Source organism: Musa acuminata, chromosome BXJ2-9, assembly GCF_036884655.1.
Source record: "Musa acuminata AAA Group cultivar baxijiao chromosome BXJ2-9, Cavendish_Baxijiao_AAA, whole genome shotgun sequence".
Lineage (NCBI taxonomy): Eukaryota > Viridiplantae > Streptophyta > Magnoliopsida > Zingiberales > Musaceae > Musa > Musa acuminata.
In genome coordinates this window covers 44,927,404-44,939,900 of record NC_088346.1, presented here as the reverse complement: position 1 = coordinate 44,939,900, position 12,497 = coordinate 44,927,404, and positions in this window count along the sequence as shown.

Below are 12,497 nucleotides of genomic sequence, written 5' to 3'. Positions count from 1 at the left end.
ACAAAGGTATTGTAGGCACACGATGACTGTTTATGACATTCTCCCCCACCTAAATTATTGATGTTCTCTCGATATTTACTAGTAGACTTTGATGACTACTTCATGTTGCAAGGCATTTTCGACCTCTCAGCAAGCTTCTATTATGAGAAGTTTTCGCTACTTCACCAAGTACTTGATTTGCTTTGCTCTATTAGATAACTTCATCTTATAATTTGCTAAAATAACTTCAACTCGTTTTTAATAAGAAGCTTTGGTGGGTGATAGTTGAGTTGAAATAATTTTTTGAAGCATCTCGTAAATCTAAGTGATCGGCTTTTAATTTAGTCATATAATATATTATAAATTTTGAGCCATATTAGTAATTGTAACTTGTAAGAGATATTATCTATCATGCTAATAATTTGGAAGGATCCCTCATATTTGTGCATCAATCTCTTATGCCTAAAGAATTAGAGTGACACCTAGTTAACTTTGAACTTCTGTGGTTTTTTTTCTAGATCTGTCTACTTTCTTCATCTTTTTAGTCATCTTTTTCAAGTATACCCAGACAATATATTGTCATTGCTTTGTAAAGTGATATATTGACGAGCTACTTTCAGTATAATCGATCATTGAAGTATGAGAAGCTAACGATTATTGTCATGTAATAATCTAAAAGGGGCTCTTATTGGATGCAAAGTTTTGCTATAGTTGTAGGAGGATTGGGCTATGTCTAACAGTTTCACATAATTTTGTTGGTTGACACTCACGTGGTACTAAAGATATTGCTTAAGAAGTGAATTTATCCATTTTATTTTGGCTATCTATCTGGGGTTGGAAACTTATAAAGAAGTATAAGTTGGATCTTAATAATTTAAGCCACTCAGTCCAAAATCGCCACAAGAACCATGCATCCCAATCGTTAATAATATTGTGTGGAACTTTCCAAAACTTCATTATATTCTTTATCATCAACTTGTTTGTCTCATCATTGAGCAGTGTAAAGGTGCAACAATGTATATTGTATACATTGAGAACTGATTGACTACCATGAGTATCGATCCAAGTTTCTCTATCATCGACAAACTTGATATGAAGTATAAGGAAATGCTCTCTTACGGTCTTTTTGGTATGAGCAATGGCTCTAAAAGATCCATCGGCTTCCACTACTTCACCTTATCTTATTGGTAAGTAAAGTACATCCGAACATATTTTTCTACATCAATCCTCATTTTTAGCAATTCAAGGCCTTCTCCACGAGAACCAAAGTTTCATGATATCTTGCCCAAAGAGAATTATGACACTCCCTTGAGAGCTCATGTCTTAAAGTGTCTACTCCAGGAATATAAACTTTATTTTCTTTGGTATAGATAAGTCTCTCTTGAACCCAAAATTATCATGTCTTATCTTTTTTTATTAATTAAATAAGATTATTGCTCTAGGATCATTGTACAATCTATTTTTGATTCATGAGAGAAAGTTGAAATGTAATTGACTTGCTTGGCTTCCATCTTCCAATGATATCACATTCATCTAAGTTGACTTTTTTGCTCAAGGTATCAGTCACCACATTTGCTCTTTTTGGGCTCGTATTCAATTATCATATCAAATTTAGCAAGAAAATTTTACCATCAGGCTTACTTTGGAAAGAGTTTCTTTTGAGTTTGGAAGAAACTTTGTGTGATATTATTAGTTGTTAGCACAAATCACATTCTAATAAAACAGTGTCGCCACACTCATAAATAGTGGATAATTGTTGTCATCATTTTCTCGTTTACTCGTATATTGTGTCTCTATCCCATTGAGCTTATAGCTTTTGTAGGCTATTAGGTAGTCTTCTTGCATAAGTACTCCTCCAATAACAAAGTCAGAAGCATTTGTATAGACTTTGAATGGTTTCTCATAATTTATCAATTTGAGCAATATACCTCTAACACAATGACCTTTAGGTTTTAGAATGTCACTTCATATTTTTTGAACTACCACTAAGGTTGCTCCTTCAGCAACTTTGTTAATTGAGCTACATATTTTGAGTACCCCGATATGAAATGTTGATAATAGTTAATGAAACTAATAAATGATCTCAACTCCAGTACCTTCTTTGGTGTTCACCTCTCCACCGTAACCTACACTTTCGATTTATCCATTTGAATTAATCCTCTGTCAACTCGGTGTCCAAGAATAAAATCTTCATTTGAGCAAAGTAGTACTTCTCTTTTTTTACGAATAAAGTGTTCTCCTTGAGAATCTTGATGATTGTTCAAAGGTGCTTGATATGCTTTTTGAGTGTTCGGATGTAGATGATAATGTCATCTAAGTAAATGACTATGAACTTGTCCAAATACTTATTGATAGTTAATTTATGAGAGTGCAAAATATGACTGAAGTATTAGTTAAGCTGAAAGGCATCACTAAGAATTCAAATGCTTTACACCTAGTTACACAAGTTGTCTTTGCTTCATCAAGGTCGAGTTTGAAGAAGTACTTTCCCTTACCCAATTTAGTGAACAAGTCCAACGATAAGCAGGATGAGATATTTATTCTTTATTATTATTTTGTTTAAGGCCTGATAATCGACACATGATCAAAAGCTCTCATCTTGTTTATTCTAGAAGAGAACTATAGCTTTGAATGATGCTTTAAAACTATTGATGGGACCATCACTTAATAGTTCATCCAACTTCTTTCTTGGCTCTATCAACTCAAGGAGAGTCATCTAGTAAAGTGACCTCGTTAGAGGTTTCTCTCTCGGCTCTAGTTCGATGCGATAATCCATATCTCTATATTGAGTCAAAGTTTTTGGCAACTCGGGTGGCATAATATTCGTGAATTCTTTCAAAATATTTGCCATCACAATAAGTTCTTAAGCAAACTCTATATCAAGTAGCTTTAGTTTCACTATAGCCACAAAAGTTAATTTATCTTTTCACATACCTTTCTTTAATTGTAATGTCAATAGTTGTTACAAGTCTTTGGTTTCTCCTGAGAAATTGGAATCACATAGGGGCTATTGGCTCCAATCAGATATAAAGAGTTTAGGAGTGGCAATGACACTCTCTTGGCTATGTGCATGAACTCTATTCCAATAATCATTTGAAAGTCATCTAATGACACCACTATTATGTTTTTGCTTCTAATCCACTTTCCAATTTTGATAGGGACCTCTTTTGCCAACCCAAAGATTTGCTTTGCTTCTAAAGTTCACCACCTTCATTTGATTTGGGTTCTTCTTTAAATTTAGCCCTAGTCGCCTTACTCTATGATTGATAATAAAGTTGTGATAGTGCCCGTGTCTATTATTACATGAGATGTTTGGATATTGAGCTTGACATCCACTTACATTAGCTCGTTGCTCCCTAATTTGTATTACTTTGTCTTCGTAGGTTCCCCCCATTTGACCCTGTAATGTATTTAACAAATACATTACTCCCCTCTAGGGTATTTGCAAGTCTTTATCATAATTTCTAGATTCAGAACTTATTCAAATTAACTACGATGATCTTTCCCTTATGTGGTCTTAGGAGATAGATTGATGTTGTTAGCATATTGAGTATTTGTTTTTGTAGGCACTCCCTTACTATATATGGTCCTCCACACAAAAAGCCTCCATCGGGCTTCAGGACTTTGCATTTTGAACTTAGCCCCTTATAAGAATTCTTCTTATTTTACTCAATTGTGGACTTCTTCCCTTGGAATCCATAGACATGCAATTACTTGAAGATTATTTCTTTTTCTCCAAGTCTTTCGAGGAAACAAAGTCAGTAGACCTTTTAGCAACTATGATTAACCCAACCAAATCAATGACCTTATATTGATGCAATTCCTATTGCGTCCATGACTTTAGGCTATCGAAAAAGCTAAACAACTTGTCCTTCTTAAACATATCTTGAATGTTCAGTGTTGAGAACTGCTTCATAGAGTCTTATATAGAAATTCCCTAGCATAGTTGTCTCAATTTTCTTTATGCCATGAACTTAGTATTCTCAAGTAGACTGAGTTCTCAACTCTTGCTTCAAATCCTTTCATGTGTCCATCCTGCACTGACTTTATTGGATCTCTTCCAATCAAGTCATCCACTAAACTTTTGCATCCTATTTAGATATGTGGTTGCTATTAAAACTCTAGTTTCTTCTTAGTCAAGCTTCATTGCTCAGAAGTATTGCTTAATGTTGAATAGAAAGTTCTCGAGCTTCTTCATATCCCTAGCACCATCATATTAATGCTGCTTGGGTGTCTTCAAGTTTTGTGATGGAGCAATGTGGGTCTTGTTCCCTCCTACATGAAGAGCCCTCATTAGCAGGATAATCTTTGTCATGAGATCCGTTAAAACATTATATAAGTGTTGCACAAACTCATGGTTGTCTTCTGTCAATTGATGAACTCAAGACTTAACCTTGTCAATCTAATATTCTATCTCATCTTATAAATTCTCTACCCCAAGGAGCCTTCGTTAGTCTTGATAAAATTCCTCTAAGCTAACTTCGAGAATATTGAGGTGGGTTTATGCAATAGTAAGTCTCTCCCTATGACTCTTGTGCCTTTTTAATTGGTGCAGTAGATTACAGTTCCTCTGTTCATGAAGAATAGAAAACTTATAACTTACAATTCCTCATGCTTATCTTGAGTGTATCTAATAGTTTAAGAATGAGTTTGTACTTGCAGTCCATCTATGATTGCTTGGGATAATGGCCTGACTTGTCCTGTCTTGTATAATTAGTCATAGTGCTTTGCCATGGTGAGATTGTGAACTTTTATTATTTATCCAAATTACTTGCTCGTTTTGATACTTAGCTAGAATTGCCTCAATTACGAACTATTCTTACATTATCCATTTGCAAAGGATCAACCTAAAGGCAACCTCAAATAGGGCCTAGAGGACTTGTAAAAAGAAAGTTGATTAGCTTAAATGCGATAAACAAGTCCTAACATCTCATGAAAAATGGTAACTTTATAAGTAATTCAACAAATACATTATGTGCAAGAGAGAAAAAAGATAAAGAAAAAATAAAAACTTTAGAAGAAAAATGAATATTCATAAGTCCACGAACAATTGCTCACCGGGTGTCGAGCATATTGACAAGTTCTTGTAAGCTTTATGTGTAAACTTGTGAATCTAATCAACACTTAACATTATCCGAAACTCTTACCTAATCTTATGTCATCCACGGGGCTTCAAGATATTAAGATGACCAACGTTTTGCTCTGTATCGCAAAATGCAGAAAATAGGTTATGTCATAAAAACTGAATCATTTTGGAGTAATTTTGCCTATTACGGTGAGCAGTCACTTTACAAGTAGTTTTTGCATATATTTTTTAAGTAAAATTATTAAAAAATAAGACAAAACATATTGTCTAATGAATGTATAAGTAAAGAAAAGTGATGAACAATCCATTGACAAAGGTGTTTCGGGCATGCGATGGTCATTTATGACAATGAGGCTTTATCACCTTCCACAACGTCAATCATCACGTCCTCCCCATGCATCATCATTTCATGTTGTCTTCATATAGCCCTTGACTCCACCATCACTTTGGTCCACCTCAACTCCATGTGATTCCCTATAATCCTTGCCCACTACTCTCACCCAACTCCACTCCCAATATCGATCGCCACTGGTGCAAATCCACCCACCACTTTGCTCCTTTGAGTATCGTCACCACCACCTTCACCATGGAAAGCCTCTCTCCTGTGGCCCTCGTTAAGCAACTTTGCATCACATTCGTCATAGCCCTTATATCCTTCTCATCCTATATACTTGTTAGCCCTTATATCCTCCACCTCCTATATACTTGTTATTCGTTATTGTTTGTTAGTTTGACAAGTCTCATAGTCCCACATCGGGAAAATCAGGCTTGTTATCTCCTATTAGAACTATAAATAAGGGCTTGGGCTTTGAAGTCAGATGCACCACAAGAAAACCCAAGTATTTACTTTGGTTTAAGTCCACACTCAGTTAAATAGTTTGGACTTATACTTTGGGTTTTTCTTGTTTAGTATTTTCGGGTGTTTTATTGCCTAGGAACATCTTCCTAAGGCATTTGTAATAGTCACTTTTCATAGTAGTGATTTGCTCCTCTTTCGTCCGTGGATGTAGGTCAAAGTTAATTGACTGAACCACGTAAATCTGATGTTTTTGTCGGTTTTATTTTTTCATTTTATTGTCTTTGTTGTGTTGCCAAAATTACCTTGTGGTAAATTTCCTAGGGCTAGCTCTAACAAACGAGCTAGCCTCACGATATTTACCACAAGGTAATTTTGGCAACACAACAAAGATAATAAAGTGAAAAGATAAAAGCGACAAGAATACCTGATTTACGTGGTTCGGTCAATTAACTTTGACCTACATCCACGGACGAAAGAGGAGCAAATCACTACTATGAAAAAGGGACAATTACAAATGCTTTAGGAAGAAGGCCATAAAACAACCGAAAATACTAAACAAGAAAAACCCAAAGTATAAGTCCAAACTATTTAACTGAGTGTGGACTTAAACCCAAAATAAATACTTAGGTTTTCTTGTGGTGCATCTGACTTCAAAGCCCAGGCCCTTATTTATAGTTCCAATAGGAGATAACAAGCATGATTTTCCCGATGTGGGACTATGGGACTTGCCAAACTAACAAATCTCCACCTTGGCATGTCCCAATAAAACTTGCTTCACCTTCTTTATAACAACCCCAACGGGCAATCACCAACAATGAACATCAACCAAGTCCAAGCACTGCTTGAACTTGTAAACCGAAAGAGGCTTCGTAAACAAATCAGTTGGATTGTCCTTCGTATGAATTTTCTGAACAAGAACTTTTCCCTCAACAATGATATCTCGAATAAAATTAAACTTCACATCGATGTGTTTTGTCCTCTCATGATACATCTGGTCTTTAGTCAAATGAATAGCACTTTAACTATCACAGTAAATTGTAGTAACACTTTAATGCAGACATAATTCGCTAAACAATCCTCTTAACCATAAAATTTCTTTGATCGCCTCTATCACTACCATATATTCTACCTCTGTAGTAGATAAATTTACGACAGGTTATAAGGAAGCTTTCCAACTAACTGCACAACCGCCAACATAAAATACATAGCCTGTCAAAGATCTTCGTTTATCAAGATCCGCAGCATAATCAGAGTCAACGTAACCAACCAAAGTGTCACAATTTTTCCCAAATTCCAAACAAGCATCTGAAGTCCCTTACAAGTATCTGAGAATCCACTTCACAGCCTCCCAATGTGATTTACTCGGGTGAGACATATATCTACTAACCACACTGACTGCTTGTGAAATATCTGGACGAGTACAAACCATTGCATACATAATACTGCCGATGACACTAGAATATGGAACTTTTACCATATATTCTTCCTCTTCAACTGACTGTGGTGACTTAGCAGCACATAGCTGAAAATGGCTAGCAAGAGGAGTACTAACTGGCTTAGCATTTTTCATGCCAAACCTCTCCAAGACTTTCTTGAGGTAATTTTTTTGAGTCAGAAATAATTTTCCAACTCCTTGATCTCTTTTGATCTCCATGCTAAGAATTTTCTTAGCTGCTCCAAAATCTTTCATTTCAAATTCACTACTCAGCTGCATTTTCAAAGTGTGAATTTCTGACAAATTCTTAGCTGCAATAAGCATGTCATCAACATAAAGCAACAAATACACAAAAGAGCCATCAGTTAACTTCCGAAAGTAAACACAACTATCATACATGCTCCTCGTGTAACCATGACCTAACATAAAAGAGTCAAACCTCTTATACCACTGTCTTGGAGACTACTTCAATCCATACAATGATTTCTTTAACAAGCAAACATGGTCTTCCTTACCATCAACTTCAAATCCATGAGGTTGCTCTATATAAATTTGTTCTTCAAGTTCACCATGTAAGAAAGCTGTCTTGACATCAAGTTGCTCCAATTCTAAATCATACATGGCAACTAAAGCAAGCAAAACACGAATAGAGCTATGTTTAACAACAGGTGAGAATACGTCATTAAAATCAACACCATGTACCTGACTATAGCCCTTTGCAACCAATCGTGCTTTGTACCTTGCATCTTCAACCCCTGGAATACCTTCCTTCCTTTTGAAGACCCATTTGCATCCAACAATTTTCTTACCAGAAGGCGACTTCACAAGATCCCAAGTTCTATTCCGATGGAGAGACTCAATTTCTTTATTCATTACAATCAACCACTTAGCGGAATTATCATAAGAAACTGCATCTGAGTAGAAAGTAGGCTCACCAACTTCACTTGTCTCTTCTGCAATAGACAAAGCATATGCAACCAAATTTGCATATCTTTGTGGTGGTCAAATTTCTCTCCGTGGTCTATCCTTGGCTATGGAATATTGCTCTTCCTTTGGATCATCTGCATCAGTAGACTCGGGACCACCTACTGGCATTCTTTGAGTAGAAGAGTTCGACTTAAAAGAATCTGAACTACCAATCTCAAGCTCCACCTGCTTCTGCGCACTATCATTTGTACAACTAGTAGAATCCTCTTTGGAAGATAACATAAACAATTCATCAAAAGTAACATCTCTACTGATTATTCTGATTTAAAAATTTTTGGGTGTCTAGCATACATGCATGTAAATGAAGAAAAATTAGAGCCTCGAGCTAAAAAATGTATTTTCCTTGGGTATGCTTCTGGGGTGAAAGGATACAGATTATGATATTCTAATCCCAAATCCCCTTGTGGTAAATTTTCTGGGGCTAGCTCTAACAAACTAGTATCAGAGCTTGGTTCTAGGATCTTTTGGCAACAATGACAATAACAAATATTGTTGTCAAGAAATTCGATAAAAATGTCAACTTTGGCATATGACAACTCAAGATGGAGGCCATTCTGATTCAAGACGGAGTTGATTTGGTACTACAGGGAGCCGAAAACATTCCAGATGATATGTCAAAAGAAGAGCTTGCGGGTATGGATAAGAAGGCCCGATCAAGCATCATTCTAAATCTCTCTGACGAGGTTTTACGGGAGGTAGCTACGGAGACTACGGCTAAGAGCATATGGGATAAGCTTAAAGCATTGTACATGAAGAGGACAGTGGAGAATCGTCTCTACTTGAAGCAGAATCTATATATGCTTCGGATGACTGAAGGTACATCTATACTCTCACATCTTGATAAGTTTGATTCATTGGTTATGGATTTGGAGAATATATATGCAAAAATTGATGATGAGGATAAGGCTTTGTTACTCTTGTGTTCTCTTCCCCAATCTTTTAAGCATTTCCGTGATACTTTGATTTATGGAAAAGAAACAGTTTCGTATCAAGAGCAGATAGACAAGAATATCACTGGGGAAAGTAGAGAGAATCAGGCTGAGGGTCTGGTTGTTAAGGGGAGAATGGATAAAAGAGAATTTGACAATAGTAGATCTAAATCTAGATCTAAATCCAGACATAGAAATTTGGAATGCAGATATTGTCATAAAATGGGGCACATTAAATCTGATTGCTTTAAATTAAAAAATAAATTAAAGCAAAAGGAAAATTTTGTTGAGAAAACTATTAAATCTGCTGAAGTTAGTGTAGCAACTAATGAGAATGTTGGAAATATTTTCTCTGCTATTGATGACGGGACGAGATCTAAAAATGAATGGATTTTAGATTCGGATTGTTCTTATCATATGTGTCCCAATAGGGATTTGTTTTCCACATATGAATCTTGTAATGATGGAATTGTTTTGATGGGCAATAATGTCGCGTGTGATGTTATTGGTAGAGGAACAATCCAAATTAAAATGCATGATGGTATTGTGAGGACGCTCACTAATGTTAGACATGTTCCTGATTTAAAAAAGAATCTCATCTCTTTATGCACCCTAGAGGCCCTTAGGTGTAAATACACAACTGAAGGTGGTGTTATGAAAGTTTCTAGAAGTGCTATTGTTGTTATGAAAGTTTGTAGGTCTGGTAGCTTGTATATTCTGCAAGGAACTACTGTCACAGGTTCGGTTGCAGTTTCGTCATCATCATTATCTGATTCTGACATCACCAAATTATGGCATATGCGTTTGGGTCATATGAGCGAAAAAGGTTTGAGCATATTGAGCAAAAGAGGTCTACTTTGCGGACAGAGTACTGGGCCACTGGACTTTTGTGAACACTGCATTTTTGGAAAGCAGAAAAGAGTCAGCTTCACTTCTCCGACAGTTCACAAAACGAAAGGTACTCTTGACTATATTCATTCAGACCTTTGGGGTCCAGCTCATGTTTAATCTAAGGGTGGTGCCAGGTATATGTTGACTTTCATTGACGATTATTCCAAGAAAGTTTGGGTTTATTTTCTGAAGCATAAAAACGATGTTTTTCTAACCTTTAAACAATGGAAGGCTTTGATTGAGAAGCAAACAGGTAAACAGATTAAGCGGTTTCGAACAAATAATGGCATGAAATTTTGTGAAGGTGACTTTGAAGAATTCTGCAAAAATGAAGGAATCGTTCGACATCGCACTGTTAGGATGACGCCTCAGCAAAATGGTGTGGCCGAACGTATGAACAGAACATTCTTAGAGAGAGCGAGGTGTATGATCTCAAATGCAGGGTTGACAAAGGACTTTTGGGCAGAGGCGATTAATATGACATGTTACGTTGTCAATGTTGGGAAATCATGGGGGCGACATCACATGCGCAGCGGAAGAACAAGAAAAACAAAATCCCCGATTCCCAAAGAGATGTTTGTCGTCGTGCGAAGATTGGTACGCAAAAATCCGCGAAACATGAAACTGCGTATAGAATAGATTGTGTTACCTAGGGAGATCGTATATCCCTGTTTCCTTGCAGATCCTTAGGAGAGGGTGAAGGAGGTCAAACGTCCTCCTCTCTAGCGGTGATCTACACAGCAGGGTTACGACGACGCTCCTCAAAACTCCAGGCCTGCTCTGAGATGGAGAGGGAGAGGAGAATAGGAAAGGCAAGCAAAAGCTCTATAGCCTATGGGGCTCTGAATCCCTCCTATTTATAGAGGTCCACTGTCAAACCCTAATGGGTTCTCCCCTAGTGGGTATTGGATCTGCATCCAATAAGACAAGGGCTCTGTCGGATATCTCATATCCGAACCTCTACTCATCGCAATGCCTACCATATGTGTGTGACTCTCTAGGCCCAATATCGAGCTGGCCGTGAGTCATACCTGTCAGAACTCCTTCTAACTCAATGAATTATTATCTCTGTAATAATTCACTCGACTCATCGACTACGGACGTACTAGGCCACTACGCCGTAGTCCCTAGACGATACAAGGGAATACAATCCATTGGACATGTCTGTCCTCAGTTACCGTGTACCTATAATCCCTCATCCATCTAATATCCCAAAGACCGTATATCGAGCATGGTGTTGTCAGACCCATACGGTTTCTACTCGAGTCTCGCTCTAATCGGATTCTCCCGGAGAACTCTTTCTCTCTCAACCCGAATGACCCTGGCCAAGGATTTGTCTGAGCAAGAACACATGAGATATTCCTCTTATGACGCCGAGAGTGGATGATCCTCTATCGACACTCAATAGCCCTCGTAAGGTCGACTACCACTCCCAATGACTAGCTATACTAGATCTGGGACAGTCAAACCTATAAGTCTGGTATCAAAGAGTTGAGCACTCATACAGGACATCCTTGGTGTCTCAAGTCTAAGGACCAGATACACCATTAGGACTACGGAATCGCTGTCTGACAATAAGGCATCATCAACCATCCAGCATTCCATAAGCGGATCAATCAGTGAACTCATTCTCCAATGAGCACATGTATTGTATCCCTAGTGTCCCTACATAAGCAGCTATGAGACCAGTTGCATCCATCATATGGACGGGTATACAGCACACCAGTCTATCCAGTTATCACGATATCCCTCTCGAGTAACCTATGACCGGGATTATTTAGGATATGTGTTTAAAGGTGAATCGATCTCATTATCGTGATCTCATCACGATCCGATTCCCATTGCACAAATCCAAGGACATCACAATATATGTATACATTTATGCAATATTTATAAAGTGATATACACCAAAATATAATAAGCAAAAAGATTCTGTATCAAGTCACACGTGCCATCACTCACGTGATTGGCTTGTTGGGCACCTATGACTTATAGTCAACCGTGCTCCTTCTGCAGCACTTGAGTTTAAAACTCCAGAGGAAGTTTGGTCAGGTACTCCTGCTGATTATTCTGATTTTAAAATTTTTGGGTGTCCAACATACATGCATGTAAACGAAGGAAAATTAGAGCCTCGGGCTAAAAAGTGGATTTTCCTTGGGTATGCTTCTGGGGTGAAAGGATACAGATTATGGTATTCTGATCTCAAATCCCCAAAATTTATAATCAGTAGAGATGTTACTTTTGATGAATTATTTATGTTATCTTCCAAAGAGGATTCTACTAGTTGTACAAATGATAGTGCGCAAAAGCAGGTGGAGCTTGAGATTGGTAGTTCAGATTATTTTCAGTCAAACTCTTCTACTCAAAGAATGCTAGTAGGTGGTCCCAAGT